This window comes from Pristiophorus japonicus, chromosome 1, assembly GCF_044704955.1.
Source record: "Pristiophorus japonicus isolate sPriJap1 chromosome 1, sPriJap1.hap1, whole genome shotgun sequence".
Classification (NCBI taxonomy): Eukaryota; Metazoa; Chordata; class Chondrichthyes; family Pristiophoridae; genus Pristiophorus; species Pristiophorus japonicus.
Window position 1 is genome coordinate 193,564,966 of NC_091977.1, and position 18,617 is coordinate 193,583,582.

An 18,617-nucleotide genomic window follows, 5' to 3' on the forward strand; every position below is an offset into this window, starting at 1 on the left:
GTCTACAGGGCAGTAGTGATACCTGCCCTCCTATATGGCTCAGAGATGTGGACTATATACAGCAGACACTTCAAAGTGCTGGAGAAGTACCACCAGTGCTGCCTCTGCAAGTTCCTGCAAATCCCCTGGGAGGACAGACGCACCAACATCAGTGCTCTCGCGCAGGCCAACGTTCCCAGCATCGAAGCAGTGACCATACTTGACCAGCTCTGTTGGGTGGGCCACATTGTCCGCAGCCCGACACGAGAATCCCTAAGCAAGTATTCTACTCGGAACTCCTATATGGCAAAGGAGCCCTAGCTGGGCAGAGGAAACGCTTCAAGAACAGCCTCAAAGCCTGCTTGATAAAGTGTAACATCCCCACTGGCACCTGGGAATCCCTGGCCCAAGACCGCCCAAAATGGGGGAAGAGCATCCAGGAGGGCACTGAGCACCTTAAGTCTCATCGCCGAGAGCATGCAGAAACCAAGCTCAGATAGCGGAAGGAGCATGCGTCAAACCAGGCTCCCCACCTACCCTTTCCTTCAACCACGGTCTGTCCCACCTGTGACAGACTGTAATTCCCGTATTGGACTGTACAGCCACCTGAATGGAAGCAAGTCTTCCTCGATTTTGAGGGACTGCCTATGATGATGATGATGATGATGACCAGGGAGGATTTCTGCCATGCCAGCGGCCTGGCACCCAAGAAGGGGTGTCAGGCTGCATGTTAGCGGCCCAGCTGAACCTGCGGGCATAATTGTTGGCCCGACCTGGCAGTTGGCCGACAAAAAAAAATTAAGATGGAGTCACCAGCAGTGTCACCTCCCCTTTAAGGGCGGCCGTGCTGCCAAACCACAGAAAGGGTACCGATAGCAAAAGCTGTCAGTGGTATCGACCGACAGTAGTGCTCGACTCCTGCGGGACAATTTCCCGAAGGGCAATTTCGGGAAGGGGTCGTCGCCGGTCGGCGAGTGCACAGAGCAGTGGGAAAACAGGCGAAGCGGTCTGCTGCACCGCTCCAAAACTCAGGATGGGCAATTCCTAAAATGGGGGCCCCCCCCGTGGAGACAGCGGCCAGTCCTCGCCGGCCTATGGCCGCTGCTTTCAGGCAGCCAGAGGCTTTATAGAAAGGGGCAATTTTGGCCCCTTAGTCTGAAGCTCTGTTTGTTCAGACTGAAGAAAAGTCTTTATTGTAAGTCTCTTATTTTCTGTTGCTATAGTCTACTGGATTGTTGAGCAGATACAGAGACAACCTGATAGCTGGATGAAGTTTCAGGCATTTAATCCAGAAAAAAAACTAATGACACAGCATTTTAACTGCCATTAATTTTTGGACAGTCATGGACTGAAATTTTTTTAGCAAATCACTGTTTGATTATCCTTTAATCTTTCAGAAGCTTCTTAGTTTCCAGAATGCAATCTTTCACATAATATTGATTTAATAATTGACATACCTTTAAGCCAAATGTTTAATAAAGTAGAACTTGAGAATGGTAGAGAACAAGTGATTGCTTTCTAATTTTAAATATTCTCAAATTAAACAAAATAATTGCTGATTTTGGTGCAGTCCTCAAAGGGTTAAACCTCATTGTGCAGGCAGAAATGGTCTGCTGTGCCCTTAAGCTCCTCCAAAGAATGCTGGGCATGAATGTGCCGATGTTTGTTGCCTGTGGTCTCCATCCCCCATTCATTATCACAATGCCACTGGTCTCATGAGACAACTGAAGGCTGCTTATAACTAGACCCTGTCTTGTGCTAGTCAAATACACAGATTTATTTAGTACTTGATATCAGAAGGTATTTAAATTTGATGGACCATTTATGCACATTTAATCAAAATTTATAATTAGGCCATGACAAGAATGTAATTCTTTACAGTTAATTAGCACAAAATGGACAGTTATGTAAAGCTAGTCATTATTTCAGAGACTGCAATGATGTACACGTTAAAGCTCATGTTTATGGTGACTAATGAAACAAGCTTTCGGTGGTGTTTACTTTTTGGAGTTCCACATACCTTAATTTTATTCTGTTGGAGAGATTCAAATTTTAACAAGGGTAGAAAGGAAGAACTTGCATTTATACACAGTCTAATCCTAATAATTCAGTCATTTTTTGTACTAATAAATTGAATTGTTCAGTAATTCAAATTAAGCACTTGAAATAACAACATATGGAAGGCTTTTTTCGAGGACTAAAAAAATTGAATTGTCATTTAATTTCAATTGAGGAACTTCGGTTTAGACTGTAGTGTCCCAAATGCTTTACATTCTAGGAATTACTTTTGAACTATAATCACTGCTGTTGGATAGCTGATCATAGCAACCAATTTGTACACAGCAAGATCTCACAAAAAAGTAAATTAGTTCATCTGTTTTTAGTGGCGTTGGTTCATGAAGAGATGTTGGCCAGGATCTTGAATCATAGAATCTTATCGCAGAGAAGAAGGTAATTTGGCCCATTGTGCCTATTCCAGCTCTTTGAAAGAGCTATCTAATTAGATCCACTTCCCAGCCCTTTACACATAGCCCTGTAAATTTTTCCTTTTCAAGTATATCCAATTCCCTTTTGAAAGTTACTATTGGAATTCCACCACCCTTTCAGGAAGTGCATTCCAGATCATAACAACTTATTGTGCAAAACAAAATCTCATTTCCCCTCTAGTTCTTTTGTCAATTATCTTAAATCTGTGTCCTTTAGTTACTGATCTATCGTCAGTGGAAACAGTTTCTCCTTATTTACTCTATCAAAAGCCCTCATAATTTTGAACACCTCTATTATATCTCCCATTATCCTTTTCTGCTCTAAGGAAAACAATCTCAGCTTCTCTAGCCTCTCTACTCTCCATGTGACTGAAATCCCTCATCTCTGATATTATTTTGGTAAATGTAACTTCCTCCAGCCCTGCAACCCCTGAGATCTCTGCGCTCCTTCAATTCTGGCTTCTTGCACATCCCCAATTTTAATCGCTTCACCATTGCCGCCCGTGCCTAGGCCCTAAGCTCCGGAATTCCCTCGCTATATCTCTCTACCTTTCTCTCCTCCTTTAAGATGCTCCTTAAAGCCCAGTTCTTTGATCAAGCCTGCCCAAATATTGCTTTATGTTGCTCAGGGTCAAATTTTGTCTGATAACGCTCCTGTGAAGCGCCGTGGGATGTTTTACTATGTTAAAGGCGCTATATAAATACAAGTTGTAGTAAATCTCCTCTGCATTACCTCTGAGGCCTTGACATCCTTCCTAAAGTGTGGGCCCAGAATTGGACACAATTTTAACTCCACAGTATGTGTGTGACATCATGGACAGATAGCCCACCGACAAGTCAGCTTTCCAGTTGGGCAGGGAACACTTGACAAGAGGCCGCAACCTCAGAGAGGTGCAAGACCCGATCCTGGGAGGGGGTTCAATCCCACCAGGGGGGTCTGATCCCTGACTCGGGTGGGGGGGGGGGGATGTTTGTGGGGGGAGCAAATATCTGCAGGGTGGATGAGCAAACTGACCATGGTACAGGAGGCCATTCAAGTGGGGGGAGTGAAAAGAAATGTTGCAGTGATAGAGAAAAGTGTCGTCGGGGTGATAGATATTGTTCTCTGTAGCTGCGACCAGGTGTTCCAAAGGCTGTTACCTGCCCGGTGCCAGGGTTAAGGATATCTCTTCATGGCTGGAGAAGAATTTGGAGTGGGAGGGGGAGGATCCAGTTGTTGTGGTTCATGTCAGAATCAACAACATAGATAGAACTAGAAATGAGGTTCTGCTGAGAGAGTTTGAGGAGCTACGGTCCAAATTAAAACGCAGAACCTCAAAGGTAATAACCTCTGGATTGTTACCTGAGACACGTGCAAATTTTCATAGAGACAGCAGATCAGAGTTAAATGCGTGTCTCAAAGACTGGTGTGGGAGGAATGGGTTTCAATTCATGGGCCACTAGCACCAGTACTGGGGAAAGATGGAGCTGTTGTGTTGGGATGGGCTCTACTTAAACTGCACTGAGACCAGTGTCCTCGTGAATTGAATAACTAGGGCTGTAGATAGGGCTTTAAACTAAAAAGGGGGGGGGACGGGGCAGGAGGGTCAGATGAGGGGAAATTTGGAACTCTAAAGAGAAAAGTCAAGGCAATGGAGCAGTGTAGTGATTTGGGTAAAGATAAGCGGAGTGTGACAGGAAGGGACAGAGAGTTTAATGGTAATGGTGCATCAGCGAATAAGGTGAAAGCAGGGAATAATGGTAAAAAAAATTAAATTAAATGCTCTTTATCTGAATACACAAAGCATTCATAACAAGATAGACAAGTTAGTGGTACCACTAGAGATACTTGGCTTTGATTTAATAGCCATTATAGAGATGTGGTTGCAAGGTAACCAAGGTTGGGAACTAAATATTCCAGGGTAATTGATGCTTCAAAAAGACAGGCAGAATGGTAAAGGAGGGGGCGTAGCCCTAATAATAAAGGTTAACAAAAGGACAGTAGTGAGAAAGGATCTTGGCTCGGAAGATCAGGGCATAGAACCAATATGGGTGGAGATAAGAAATAACAAGGGGAAGAAAACACTGACTGGAGCAATTGGCCTTAGCACCTCTGTGTTAGTGTGAGGGAAACCATCCAGGGTTTCCACTCCACCTTTCTATTCAGCAATCCCTGCTGGAAATACACATGCCATATTGAGGGAGGGCAGGATTGAGCTCCAGTATGATGCCCTCCATGGTCTTCAACACACACTAACTAGGCTTATACATAAAGAGTGGCCAATTGGGTGAGATGCCAAGGGCTGCTGGTACCACATTGCAAAACCGCACCTTCAGGAGAGGGGGCCAGAAAATTGGGGGGAAAGAAATGTAATTCTTTATGTAGATCAGCCATTAATTAGTTAGGTGGCAAGTCTTGATAATATAACATATTATGGAACAGAATTTTATTCTTTATTCTCCTGATGTCCAAATTGACACTTCTGATACACATAATGAAAGACAGTAAAGGTTCACCTTAAAAGAGATTACGCCAAGTTAATTGTTTCTAACTAAATTAATTATTTGCAGTAGTAATTATTACAATAATACAAGCTTTAGCTATGCGACAGAACAGTTGCATTGAAATAAGCTTTAAATAGAACTCAGCCCTTATTTTCACCAGAAGTTTGCAGAGTGTGCAGTTTTTTATTATGATGTGGTGGAAGCAGTATACACAGTGCTAGACTGCTAATGTCAAAAATATTAGTGAGAACGCTCTGTGTGCCTTGGCTGCAAGTTTAGAAACCACTGCCAGTACAAGAATGAGTCATGATCATTTATATCATTCTGTCGCCAAGACTGAGTGAAAGGGGCTGGTACAAACTGATGTTTTATATATTTGCAATCAGTCCAACAGCAATTCTGTGAAACGGAGGCTGTTGTTGAAGTAGTGTGATCACAACTCTCTTATTTTAAGCCAAGCTGATGAGTTTGCAATGGCGTGGAGAATTTCAAGCTCGGCATAAGTGGAATCAAAGATGCAAAAGTTACAAAAAAAAGATTCAGAATAGATGAGATGAGTGAAAAATATATTGATAATATTGTGGTTTCAAAAACCATAAAATAAAATAATAATCAACAATTTGCGAAAATAATAAAGTTTCCATGACGATTGTATAACAGTAACCTGTCCCTGGAATCCAACATTTTGTCTTACAATATAAGTGCTATAAATTTGTGTCCACCCTGAGTCCTTTCTATTTGCTTCCTCAGCCTGTGTTTCTCTGAAGCCTTGTATCTGCGGCATGGCTGCCTCTCTTCCCCGAAACTCTTTGTGAATACTTTCTGCCCTTCCTTTATTCTTCATACATGTCAACAATCACTTTCCTGTTGATATTTTGAAGGCCTGTTTATGTGTCGGTGCTTGCTAACTAGCTGCTGTATACTATGGTTCCTGTCTGTAGAATGCAGTTGCGGGGTGAGGGGGGGGGGCGGCAGTGTGGAGGGAGAAATTGATGGGAATGAAGGGGAGAGGGAAGGGGAGAGGGAAGGGGAGTGGATGACAATAATGGGAAGAAAAAAGGAACAGAGGGGCTTTAGGATGGGGTGGAAGTAATGTGCCAGAATTAACTGAGAGGGAGTAAGGACGGAGAGTGTCAGCATGAACTGGGAGGGGGCAGGGGGGGAGAAAGGACAGCCAGTTTGAACTGATGGGATTGTGGAGGGAAAAGAACGGCAGCTTGAACTGGAGGGTTGGAAGAAGAGAACCAGGTTGAACTGGATTGGAGGGGCAGATGAGTGGGCAGTTAAACTGAGAGGGTGAGGGAAAGGCAGTCTCAGTATGAATTGGGAGGGTTGGAATAGGGCAGAGTGTGTCTGGGAAGAATGGCAAGTTGGATGGAGTACAATGACTCTGTGAACTGGATTCATAGGGGGCAGAGTGACTGTTGATGTGATTAGTCAGCTGAAAATGAGAGTGCCATTTCTTTTGTTTCTTTAAATTAGAAAGCTATCAATAGTGAAGTATGAAAGTGCTTAAAATTAACCAGAATGTATGCCGCCAGATTCCATAGAAATACACCACCAATTATGTGTCTTCAATATTTGGATTTCCCCTTTCATCGAGTTATTTGTTTTACTTTCCAATGCAAGACAAGGAATATTGGGTGTAACTACAGCTTAAGTTAAAATATCCATGTAACTATTCTGTTTTGACATTTTATTGCCATAATTTGAACTGTGCATTCCTGGAGATTTATTTGTTTTGTGTCCTTTGACTGTATCTAAGACCTCCATGCACGTGATACCAGTCATTAAGTTTAGTTATAGAACCTTATGATAGGTGGCACTCTACTTGTGTCTCCTGTAATGAATATTTCAAGAAAGTAATTATTTAAGACTCAGTTTCAGCACCATTTAAACCTTAAGAGACCTTAATTCTTCTTTGATAACCCTCTTGCTTTTATAATACTAATAAAAGAAAGACTTGGATTAATGTAGCGCCTTTCACGACCACCGAACGTTTCAAAGCGCTTTACAGCCAATGAAGTAATTTTGGAGTGTAGTCACTCTTGTAATGTAGGAAATGCGGCAGCCAATTTGCATACAAGCAAGCTCCCACAAACAGCGAAACCGACTCCGTGGAGGCGGCGTTCTTCCTCTGGTTTGCCTTTCCAGAAGAAGGTGTAACCTCCACCTTGTTCCTTGAGCTGGCTTTACCCTGCCAGCCGTGTCTCGCTTAGGGTGACGATGTCGATATTGAAGCGTCTAAGTTCCCGGGCAACTATGGCGGTGCGGTGTTCCGGCCTGTCGCTGTTGGAGTTGTCCATGAGGGTCCTGACGTTCCAGGTCCCGAACTTCATATTGAAGGGCGGAAGATGCCTGTATGTGAGTTCTTTTAACGTGGGGTGGCCGTTGCACATTGGCTACCACGTGGGCTTAGCTGAGCAAGGTCTTGGTCTAGTAGCAAGGGGATCCAAGATGACTGGGGACCAGGCACTGCTGTATGAGCCTAATTGCCACGGCGAGATACGGGCCGTAAGCTCGGCGCTGAGCAGCACCCTTTGGTGAGATGGTAAGTGATCCGAGGCCTGGCTGAGGGCAGGCATTGGGAAGGTCAGAGGTCCATTTTGTGGAAGGAGGAGAGGTCAGAGTGACCACAGCCATTGTGCTTACTGTGTGCTGGAGGAAGAGAGGCCAAGTCGTCGCTGGAGGAAGAGAGCACAATACAAACAGCAATGTGATAATGACCAGATAATCTGTTTTTTTGTAATGTTGATTGAGGGATAAATATCGACCAGGACACCGGGGATAACTCCTTTGCTCTTTTTTGAAATAGTGCCATGGGATCTTTTACATCCACTTGAGAGAGCAGACGGGGCCTCGGTTTAATGTCTGTTCCGAAAGACGGCACCTCCAACAGTGCAGTGCTCTCTCAGCGCTGCACTGGAGTGTCAGCCGAGATTTTTTTTGTGCTCAAGTCCCTGAAGTGGGACTTGAACCCATAACCTTCTAACTCCGAGGCAAGAGTGCTACCCACTGAGCCACAGCTGACACAATATAATATGAGAATAATTTCTGACTGTTGTATTTGACTTCTACACCTATGCTGCCTTTGGTCATATGACTATTTATTTTACATAATGTTGAATTCTTGCATTCTTCCTAGTGATTTCCCTTATTTGTAGAGTTAATGGCCTGGATTTTGCAGTCGGTATGACGGCATAATCTCAGAGTACGCTGTCATACCGCCTTTGTAATGGACAGCATGTTCGTGATTTCCGCACGCGCTTGCGCTAAATCCTGAACTTGCAATCTGTCAAGTTCCAACTGTCTGACGCTGTTGTCTGCAAAATACGGGCCACTTTTTCTTACTAATTTCACGACATATTGTCTTGTTAAACTTTTTCCTTGTTCTCTTGAAGTTGCTCTTTGTGTTTTGGGGTTTTGGTTTATCCCAGTTTGTTAAATTTACACATTATGATCATTGTTGCCACTATATCAATTCCCAGACATAATCTGGGTCACTTTAGAGATGATATATGCAAGTTATCTCTGATGGCATCCTGAATGCAGTTAGCCATTACACTTTCTAGTTCAGATTCTAGATTAATTTGCATTCCAATATTATACTAGGTTGGTTAAAATCCACCATTAGTATGATCCTTCTCTGTGCATCTGCTTTCTTGTCTCTTCATTAAATAACCTGTCCTACATTTTATTTTGTACTGATTTTCCATTGTAAATCCTGCTCATTATCATCATTCCCTTTGTATTATAGAGAAACATAGAAACATAGAAAATAGGTGCAGGAGTAGGCCATTCGGCCCTTTGAGCCTGCACCACCATTCAATATGATCATGGCTGAACATGCAACTTCAGTACCCTATTCCTGCTTTCTCTCCATACCCCTTGATCCCTTTAGCCATAAGGGCCACATCTAACTCCCTTTTGAATATATCTAACGAAATGGCCTCAACAACTTTCTGTGGTAGAGAACTCCACAGGTTCACAATTCTCGGAGTGAAGAAGTTTCTCCTCATCTCGGTCCTAAATGGCTTACCCCTTATCCTTAGACTGTGACCCCTGGTTCTGGACATCCCCAACATCGGGAACATTCTTCCTGATTCTAACCTGTCCAATCCCATCAGAATTTTATATGTTTCTATGAGGTCGTCTCTCATTCTTCTAAATTCCAGTGAATATAAGCCTAGTCGATCCAGTATTTCTTCTTATGTCAGTCCTGCCATCCCGGGAATCAGTCTGGTGAACCTTCGCTGCACTCCCTCAATAGCAAGAATGTCCTTCCTCAGCTTAGGAGACCAAAACTGTACACAATATTCAAGGTGTGGCCTCACCAAGGCCCTGTACAATGGCAGTAAGACCTCACTGCTTCTATACTCAAAACCTCTCACTATGAAGGCCAACATGCCATTTGCCTTCTTCACCGCCTGCTGTACCTGCATGCCAACTTTCAATGACTGATATACCATGACACCCAGATCTCATTGCACCTCCCCTTTTCCTAATCTGTCACCAATCAGATAATATTCTGCCTTCCTGCTTTTGCCACCAAAGTGGATAACCTCACATTTATCTACATTATCCTGCATCTGCCATGCATTTGCCCACTCACCTAACCTGTCCAAGTCACACTGCAGCCTCTTAGCATCCTCCTCACAGCTCACACTGCCACTCAGCTTAGTGTCATCTGCAAACTTGGAGATATTACATTCAATTCCTTTGTCTAAATCATTAATGTATATTGTAAATAGCTGGGGTCCCAGCACTGAACCTTGCGGTACCCCACTAGTTACTGCCTGCCATTCTGAAAAGCACTGGTTATTCTTACTCTTTGCTTCCTGTCTGCCAACCAGTTCTCTATCCACGTCAATACATTACCCCCAATATCATGTGCTTTAATTTTGCACACTAATCTCTTGTGTGGGACCTTGTCAAAAACCTTTTGAAAGTCCAAATACACCACATTCACTGGTTCTCCCTTGTCCACTCTACTGGTTACATCCTCAAAAAATTCTAGAAGTTTTGTTAAGCATGATTTCCCTTTCATAAATCCATGCTGACTTAGACCGATCATGTCACTGCTTTCCAAATGCGTTGCTTTACATCTTTAATAATTGATTCCAACATTTTCCCCACTACCGATGTCAGGCTAACTGGTCGTTAATTCCCTGTTTTCTCTCTCCCTCCTTTTTTAAAAAGTAGGGTTACATTAGCTATCTCCAATCCATAGGAACTGATCCAGAGTCCATGGAATGTTGGAAAATGACCACCAATGCATCCACTATTTCTAGGGCCACTTCCGTAAGTACTCTGGGATGCAGATTATCAGGCTTTGGGGATTTATCGGCTTCAATCCCATCAATTTCCCTAACACAAATTCTTGACTAATAAGGATTTCCTTCCGTTCCTCCTTCTCGCTAGACCCTCGGTTCCCTAGTATTTCCGGCAGGTTATTTGTGTCTTCCTTAGTGAAGACAGAACCAAAGTATTTGTTCAATTGGTCTGCCATTTCATTGTTCCCCATTATAAATTCACCTGAATCTGACTGCAAGTGACCTACATTTGTCTTCACTAATCTTTTTCTCTTCACATATCTATAGAAGCTTTTGCAGTCAGTTTTTATGTTCCCTGCAAGCTTACTCTCATACTCTATATTTTCCCCCACCTAATTAAACCCTTTGTCCTCCTCTGCTGAATTCTAAATTTCTCCCAGTCCTCAGGTTTGCTGCTTTTTCTGGCCAATTTATATGCCTCTTCCTTAGTTTTAACATTATCCCTAATTTCCCTTGTTAGCCACAGTTGAGCCACCTTCCCCGTTTTATTTTTACGCCAGATAGGGATGTACAATTGTTGAAGTTCATCCATGTGATCTTTAAATGTCTGCCATTGCCTATCCACCGTCAACCCTTTAAGTATCATTCACCAATCTATCCTAGCTAATTCATGTCTCATACCATCAAAGTTACCTTTCTTTAAGTTTAGGACCCTAGTCTCTGAATTAACTGTGTCACTCTCCATCTTAATGAAGAATGATATCATATTATGGTCACTCTTCCCCAAGGGGCCTCGCACAACAAGGTTGCTAATTAATCCTCTCTGATTACACAACACCCAGTCTAGGATGGCCAGCTCTCTAGTTGGTTCCTCGACATATTGGTCTAGAAAACCATCCTTTATACACTCCAGGAAATCCTCCTCCACTGTATTGCAACCAGGTTGATTAGCCCAATCTATATGTAATTTAAAGTCACCCATGATAACTGCTTCCAGTCAGACTAGATAATTGGAAATTTTATCCTATACCTTTACCTCTACCACCCAGGTACATTAGCTATTCTAGCTCCTTTCCGCCTTAATTTTTTTATTTGTTCCGAGATGTGGGCATCGCTGGCAGGGCCCATCTCTAATTGCCCTTGAGAAGGTGGTGGTGAACCGCCATTTTGAACCGCTACAGTCTTTGTGATGAAGGTACTCCCACAGTGCTGTTAGGGAGTGAGTTGCAGGATTTTGACCCAGTAACGATGAAGGAACGGTGATATATTTACAAATCAGGATGGTGTGTAACTTGGAGGGGAACTTGCAGGTGGTGGTGTTCCAATGCACCTGCTGCCCTTGTCCTTCTAAGTGGTAGAGGTCATGGGTTTGGGAGGTGTTGCCGAAGAAGCAATGATGAGTTGCTGCAGTGCATCTTGTAGATGTCACACATTGCAGCCACGGTGCGCCGACGGTGGAGGGAGTGAATGTTTAAGGTGGTGGATGGGGTGTCAATAAAGCGGGCTGCTTTGTTCTGGATGATGTCGAGCTTCTTGTATTGATGGAGCTGCACTCATCCAGGCAAGTGGAGAATATTCCATTACACTCCTGACTTGTACCTTGTAGATGGTGGAAAGGCATCATGAACACATAAACCCTTCTATGTTGTACTCATCTCCATCATTAGCGGTGGGTCAGGTTTCTGAGATTCCTAATAAATCGGAGTTCCCAATTGCAACAACAGCCTCAAGTTCAATCATCTTGTTACAAATACTTCTATCTTTCATATATAAGCATCTGAATTATATAAGTCTATTGTATAAATCTTTACTTATTTGATCTTTCTGCTGCTGGTGCCATTCGTTTATTTTCTTTTTGCTCTGTTTATTTTATACGAGTTTAAATTCTTCCCTCTGCTCAGTGTAAGAGTGTTGACACCAATTGTTATGCGCAACAACAATCCTCCAGTATCTTATCCAAGTGGCTGTTCTTGATGTATTAGTGGCAGCAGGCCTTTTTATCACACACTTTTCAACAACTCAAACAAAGGGATTCCCCCTGTTGATGTGCCTGGCCCAGGGTGACTGCTGTCACCTTCCTTCCTTCCTACTCCTCACTGCTCCCAACATCCACATACTCACATTTTGGATAACAATTGATAGTGGAAACCCTGGCTCTTTTTTTCATTTTCCCTGTCCTGGGGAAACCAAAACAACTCCAGGGCTACGGGGAAAGAGCAGGGCAGTCGGACTAATTGGATTGCTCTTTCAAAGTGTCAGCACAGGCACGATGGGCTGCATGGCCTCCTTCTGTGTTGTATGATTCTATGATTCTATGAAATTGTTACCCTGCTTGAACCCAACTAATGCAGCACAGGTCGATGAACTTCCTGCTCAGATGGTTTACTACCATTTCAATTAAATTTGAAATATATAATTAGATCACTCTCCTAGACACAGAGTGCTACTATATTACAAGAAGTGATGGTGCAATATAATCATTGGCAGGGCCCCTAGAGTAATTTATGCTCTAGAAATTGCTGATGTGGCAGTCACATATATTGAATGTGTGTGGCTGGTTCCTGCAGAGAGTCTGTTGCCTGTTCTTATCGGAGCAGCCCAAAGCCCACAAGTCACATTAATCAAGTGCAGTGCTCATGAAAATCCTTCTCCATAAGATCAGTTGAGAATGGGAAGATATGGCTGGACCCATAGTAGAAGTCAGACGGCCTAGATCTATCTATACAGTTGTAAAGGAGCTATTTAGAAAGATTGAGTGCGGTGTTTGAACAGTGAGCTGTGAAAGCAATTGTTTTGTATGTTATTGTAACCTAGCCATATGTAATCTAATTTACTTGTGTCACATCATAACAAAAATACATTTCTGCACATTCCTAAGTCACCAGGTACAGAACAGATAATGAAAAATTCTCATATTTACTCAGGTATAAGTGCATTCATTGTGAATTTTGAAATGAAGTGAAACAATATTTACTCCACTCACACATAATCTCTTTTGTTAATCAGTGCTACAGCCTTTTACTTTAAAGGCAACAATAATTATTTAATTTTTTTAATAATACACCATTATCTTGCTATAATGGGAACGCACACAGTGCTTCTGGAACGGTTATTGGCATACTGTACAGACTCGGAGAAATATACTGTTGCGAATGTAAATTAGATTTTTTTCTTGTAGATACCAGTCAATGTAATTTAATGTAAAGATTACCCTACTTCATGTCAGACTGGCTGAATGAGGAGGTGCGCAGTACCTCAGTTAAACCAATAGACAGAAAGTTATTTGGAATTTTACACAGAGCGCGTAATGCTGCAATACAATTTTGAATAGTGTGGGAAAAAATCATTATTAAAAAAGTTGTGAAACCTTTTCACTTTCGATACAAAGCAAAACAAAAATGGAGTGAATTGGACTGGAGTGTAACCACTTTTGCACTGAGTGCCGTTGGACAACTTTGGAAGCAATAGTTAATCTACCACATTACTGATTAATGGTCTATTAAATCCTTTTAAATGAAAATTAATAGAGTAAATTAAAAATACAAAACATGTATTATTATATCTGTCCTGGGCTAGAAAAATGGTGAAATCCCCTTCATTAATAACTTTAACAAAAAAGACATGTGTATAAAGTTGTAAATTACTAGTTTCAATGTTTACCCCCTCTCCTTCACCCCCAATCATCATCATAGGCAGTCCCTCAAAATCAAGGAAGACTTGCTTCCACCCTAAAAGTGAGTTCTCAGGTGATTGTACAGTCCAATATGGGAATTACAGTCTCTGTCACAGGTGGGGCAGACAGTGGTTGAAGGAAAGGGTGGGTGGGGAATCTGGTTTGCCGCATGCTCCTTCCATGTCTGCGCTTGGTTTCTGCATGCTCCCAGCGACAAGATTCGAGGTGCTCAGCGCCCTCCCGGATGCTCTTCCTCCACTTAGGGCAGTCTTGGGCCAGGGATTCCCAGGTGCTGGTGGGAATGTTGCACTTTATCAAGAAGGCTTTGAGGGTGTCCTTGAAACGTTTCCTCTGCTCACCTGGGGCACGCTTGCCCACGCGGGCGGTAAAGGGTCGGGGGGGCGGGGAGTTAAAAGTAAAGAAACGGGCAACCCGTCCCCAACTCGCCGCGTATGCACCTGCTGCCATTTCTAAGATGTCAGGTAGCGTGTCATGTGGGAGAGGGAATACACTTCATTAACAGATTTAAATCAGTCTCCCACAGTGCAATTAGGAGTCCGATTTAAATGTTGCAGTTACCATCTCCCAACATGGCCATCATGCAGCCAGTGTTCCTCTCTCAACCAGGGGTTGGGAAACCTGGCAGTGAAAGGGAGGGAGAAGCTGCCCACTCCAGAAGGTAGGTGCCTTTTACAGCACTCCTTGTGGTCCAGTGGAGCTGAGTCCACGGCCAGATCAGCCATGATCTTGTTGAATGGCGGAGCAGGCTCGAGGGGCTAGATGGCCTACTCCTGTTCCTAATTCTTATGTTATGTTCTTATGTTCTTATTAATGTTGGGGAAGTCCAGAACCAGGGGGTCACAATCTAAGGATAAGGGGTAAGCCATTTAGGACCGAGATGAGGAGAGACTTCTTCACCCAGAGAGTGGTGAACCTGTGGAATTCTCTGCCACAGAAAATTGTTGAGGCCAATTCACTAAATATATTCAAAAAGGAGTTAGATGTAGTCCTTACTACTAGGGGGATCAAGGGGTATGGCGAGAAAGCAGGAATGGGGTACTGAAGTTGCATGTTCAGCCATGACCTCATTGAATGGCGGTGCAGGCTCGAAGGGCAGAATGGCCTACTCCTGCACCTATTTTCTATGTTTCTACGTTTCTATATCCAGGAGATGCTTGAGAGCTTCCCCCACCCCTCAAGGAAGCCTTCGGCCTCTCGTGGCCTCACACTCCTCCTGTCGTAATCGGTGACCTCCCCTCCCCAAGTCCCTATATCTGGTACCCTCTTTCCCAATTGCAGCTTTCTTGCACCCTTCACATCCACACCCCACCTCCCCCTACCCCCCACCAACCCCTGATCCCTCGCTCCTTCTCTCCTGATTGCCGGGGGTTGTTCTCAAGGATTCCCAGCTGCAGCCTCCTGCTGCAGGTTTTCCCGCCCTATCAATTTGGTCGGTTGCCGGGCGGGAAATGGAAGGCATGAATTCTAATAAGGTTCTACCGTTAAGTGCGGCAGGACCTCCGTGTCCTTGGCCTTGCTGGGTTTTCCCTGTGCTGCCATGCTCCCCCAGACCTTCCCGCTCCCCATAAACATCGGGGCCACTGTTTCTTTAATTCAGCGCTTTTTCACTAAAGTTAAAGAGCTAGGCACAAACAACACTTGTGAGCCCAGGAACATTCTCTTCCCTTCACCCACCCCCCATACCCTGCTGTGTACTGGCACAGACCCTTCACCACCACCCCCTCCCTGTTCCCTGCTATGTATTGGCACCAGACCCTTCACTCTCTGTACCCTGCTGTGTATTGGCACCGAACCCTTCACTCTCTGTACCCTGCTGTGTATTGGCACCGAACCCTTCACCCCCCCCCCCCCATACCCTGCTGTGTATTGGCACCAGATCCTTCACCCGCCCTCCATATCCTGCTGTGTATTGACACATACCCCTTCACCTCCCCCCCACCCCCCCCATACCCTGCTGTGTATTGACACAGTCCCTTCACCCCCCATATCCTGCTGTTTATTGACACATACCCCTTCACCTCCCCCCGCCCCCCATACCCTGCTGTGTATTGACACAGTCCCTTCACCCCCCATACCCTGCTGTGTATTGACACAGTCCCTTCACCCCCCCATACCCTGCTGTGTATTGGCATCGAACTCTTCACTCTTAACTGTTCGATGTATTTTAGGATCCAGAGCAGGGATACAAATCACATTGATATCCAGATGGTGTGCTATTTCTGATTTAAGATCAAGTTAGTTTCACCCCTTCGGGATTATGGAAATATAAATGTTTTGAAGGTAAATCAGGATGAGAAGCTCTTTCTTTCAGCACTTGATGTCATGTAGCTGAAGTTGAGGATTTACCTTTTAATTCCTTTTACTTGGGGATTAAAATTATCGCACATGGAATTTGTCCATTTGCTTAATCAGCATAAGGATAATCATCTGGAAAGGTGGTCATCACCTTTTACCATTATCTTAGTGCACCAATTCTAATAACCAATTTAGAAACTGCTGTTAGCTCCCACTGACTGCAGCTGAAGGAGTAATGATTAAGTTTTCACTTAATTTTATTTCATAGCATTAATTTGTGTTGTACCATTTCTGTGCTGTTGTATATAATCTTATCTGCTAAGATAAAATAATATATCAAATGGATTTCAAAAGCAATGTAAAACTCTTCAATATTTAATAGAAAATCTGGTTGAATATGATAGGGAGGGTATGAAAATGGTACAGCTATTTGGAAGCCAAGCCCGAGGTTGTTAAATATTAAGTTGCAAAGAAGCATCATCAATTTCTCTTCATTAGCACTAGTGCCAGATGGTGGAAAGCAAGTATCTGAGGTGATACTAAAGATATTCAGCAATACATCCAACACTAAACTACCTGCTGGATAAATCATTCAGGGATGACGAGTCACTTGTCAGACACTCTAGACAAGATATATATATATATATATATATATTAAAAAAGCTGCTTTTCGCCCCACTGATTCGATGCAGTGAAATGGTTCCTCCTTGGTATTCTTGCGGCATCGGCATGCAGCTCTGCTGTGGCTGCTGATTAGCTACAGGTGAGGCATCGGGCTCTGGTGAATCACTGCAGTCAGTGATCACACTGTGTTTGGGTACCAGCCATATGTGAACTAGTTCTCAAGTGGGTAGCAAGGAAAAAAAACATGCAGAGATATTAAGATTAGAGTTGCTAATTGCACTAGTGGAATAGGGGCCGAGTTTGATCAAGGCCCCTGCCAGCCCAAGTGCCGTCCAAAGTACCGCCGATGGCTTCCGAGGTACTGGACGGTACTTTGGACGGAATATTCATCGCCGCGGTCCCTCGAAGGTCGGCGGGCGGCAAACGGACGACGTACGCCGCCAATCTGGGTGGCAGCGGGTGGGAGGTCTCATTCTCGGCAGCAGAGACGCTTGCCGCCCAAATGCTGCCGAGGATAGAGTTGGGCCCACGGAGGTCAAAAATAAAAAAAACTATCCGAAGACCTTCAGGGGACCCCACCCAGGTAAGTCACTGTGGAAATTAAAAAAAAATGTTCACTTACCTTTTTTCAGGTTCTTCAAACTTACCGTCGGGGATAGACCAGCCTGCTCGCAGTGGTCCACCCCTGTTCTGCTGCCGACTCCCGCCCGCAGGAATCTGGGAGCTCAGTGAGCAGGAGGTCAGTTGCGCCAATCAATTGTCCGCTGACGTCAGCGGGCGGTTCCCGGCGACTCTCTCCTCCCGCCCGCTCCAGCCCACTCCAGGCCACCTCCAAAGTGGCACTGGGCGGATCTTCACAAGGAGTGTCGGCGGCAGTGGACGGTGAGTTGATGAATTTCGGCCCCAATGACTTTAACACTTGAAACCTTTTGTTTTTTTTTCCTGCAGGACAGTTATTGTTGTGTATTATCGAGTTTATCCACATTGGTATTTTTCCCCAATTTACATGTATCATATTTCATAATTGCATTGTTACATGCTGAGGAAATTCTTACAACAAATCAAAGTGGAATAGAAAGGATGGAAATTGCATGTTAAACCATGATTGCAAGACAAGGCAGGACTTGTAAAAGGCAGGTTCAGGACTGATGTGAGGTAACTCTTCTTCAAAGAGTGATTAATAGCTGGAATGGTCTTCTGGATAAGATATTGGAGGTAGAAACTCTGCAATCATTCAAAAAGCAGCTGGATACTTTAATGGGTGAAAGTAGTTAGCCCGATTTCCGATTTCCAACCAGTGTGTGATCAGATTAATTAGAGGCCATATGCTTTGCCACAGGGAAGAAGGAAGAAGAAATCAAGAATGTCATCTTGGACTGCTTTCCATCCTTTCCCTCCTCTCACCCAATGGAAAATGGCATTGCAAGGGATGTGGTGAAGACATTTTATTAATGATAAGTGGGTTTTACACCAGATTGATAGGGTAAGAACTGAACAAAAAATCAAAGGGAAATATGTGTATTAAGAAATAGTGCAGAACAAGTTTGAAGGGGTCATTAAAGGATTATCATCTCAGTGGTTCAGACTGGCCACATGATAACGTGACATTAACAGTGTTGCTCACACTTGGGCCTGGTGCAACAAGGTTTTGGTGTTTGCTAAATGCATGTAGTTAGCTGAGGTGCCTTAGTCTAGAAAAATGTATGATATTACACAGGCATTATAAAATGAAATTAAATAGAAGTGTTGTGATGTTTTAGGCTTTATGTCTATCTATAATAA

At 43.7% G+C, this 18,617-nt stretch overlaps 1 protein-coding gene across 1 annotated transcript in view; it reads left to right on the forward strand.

The window, feature by feature from the left end:
- The window catches only part of map1b (microtubule-associated protein 1B), a 138,012-nt gene that overhangs the window by 23,368 nt on the left and 96,027 nt on the right, over nucleotides 1-18,617 (forward strand). The window lies entirely within an intron of this gene.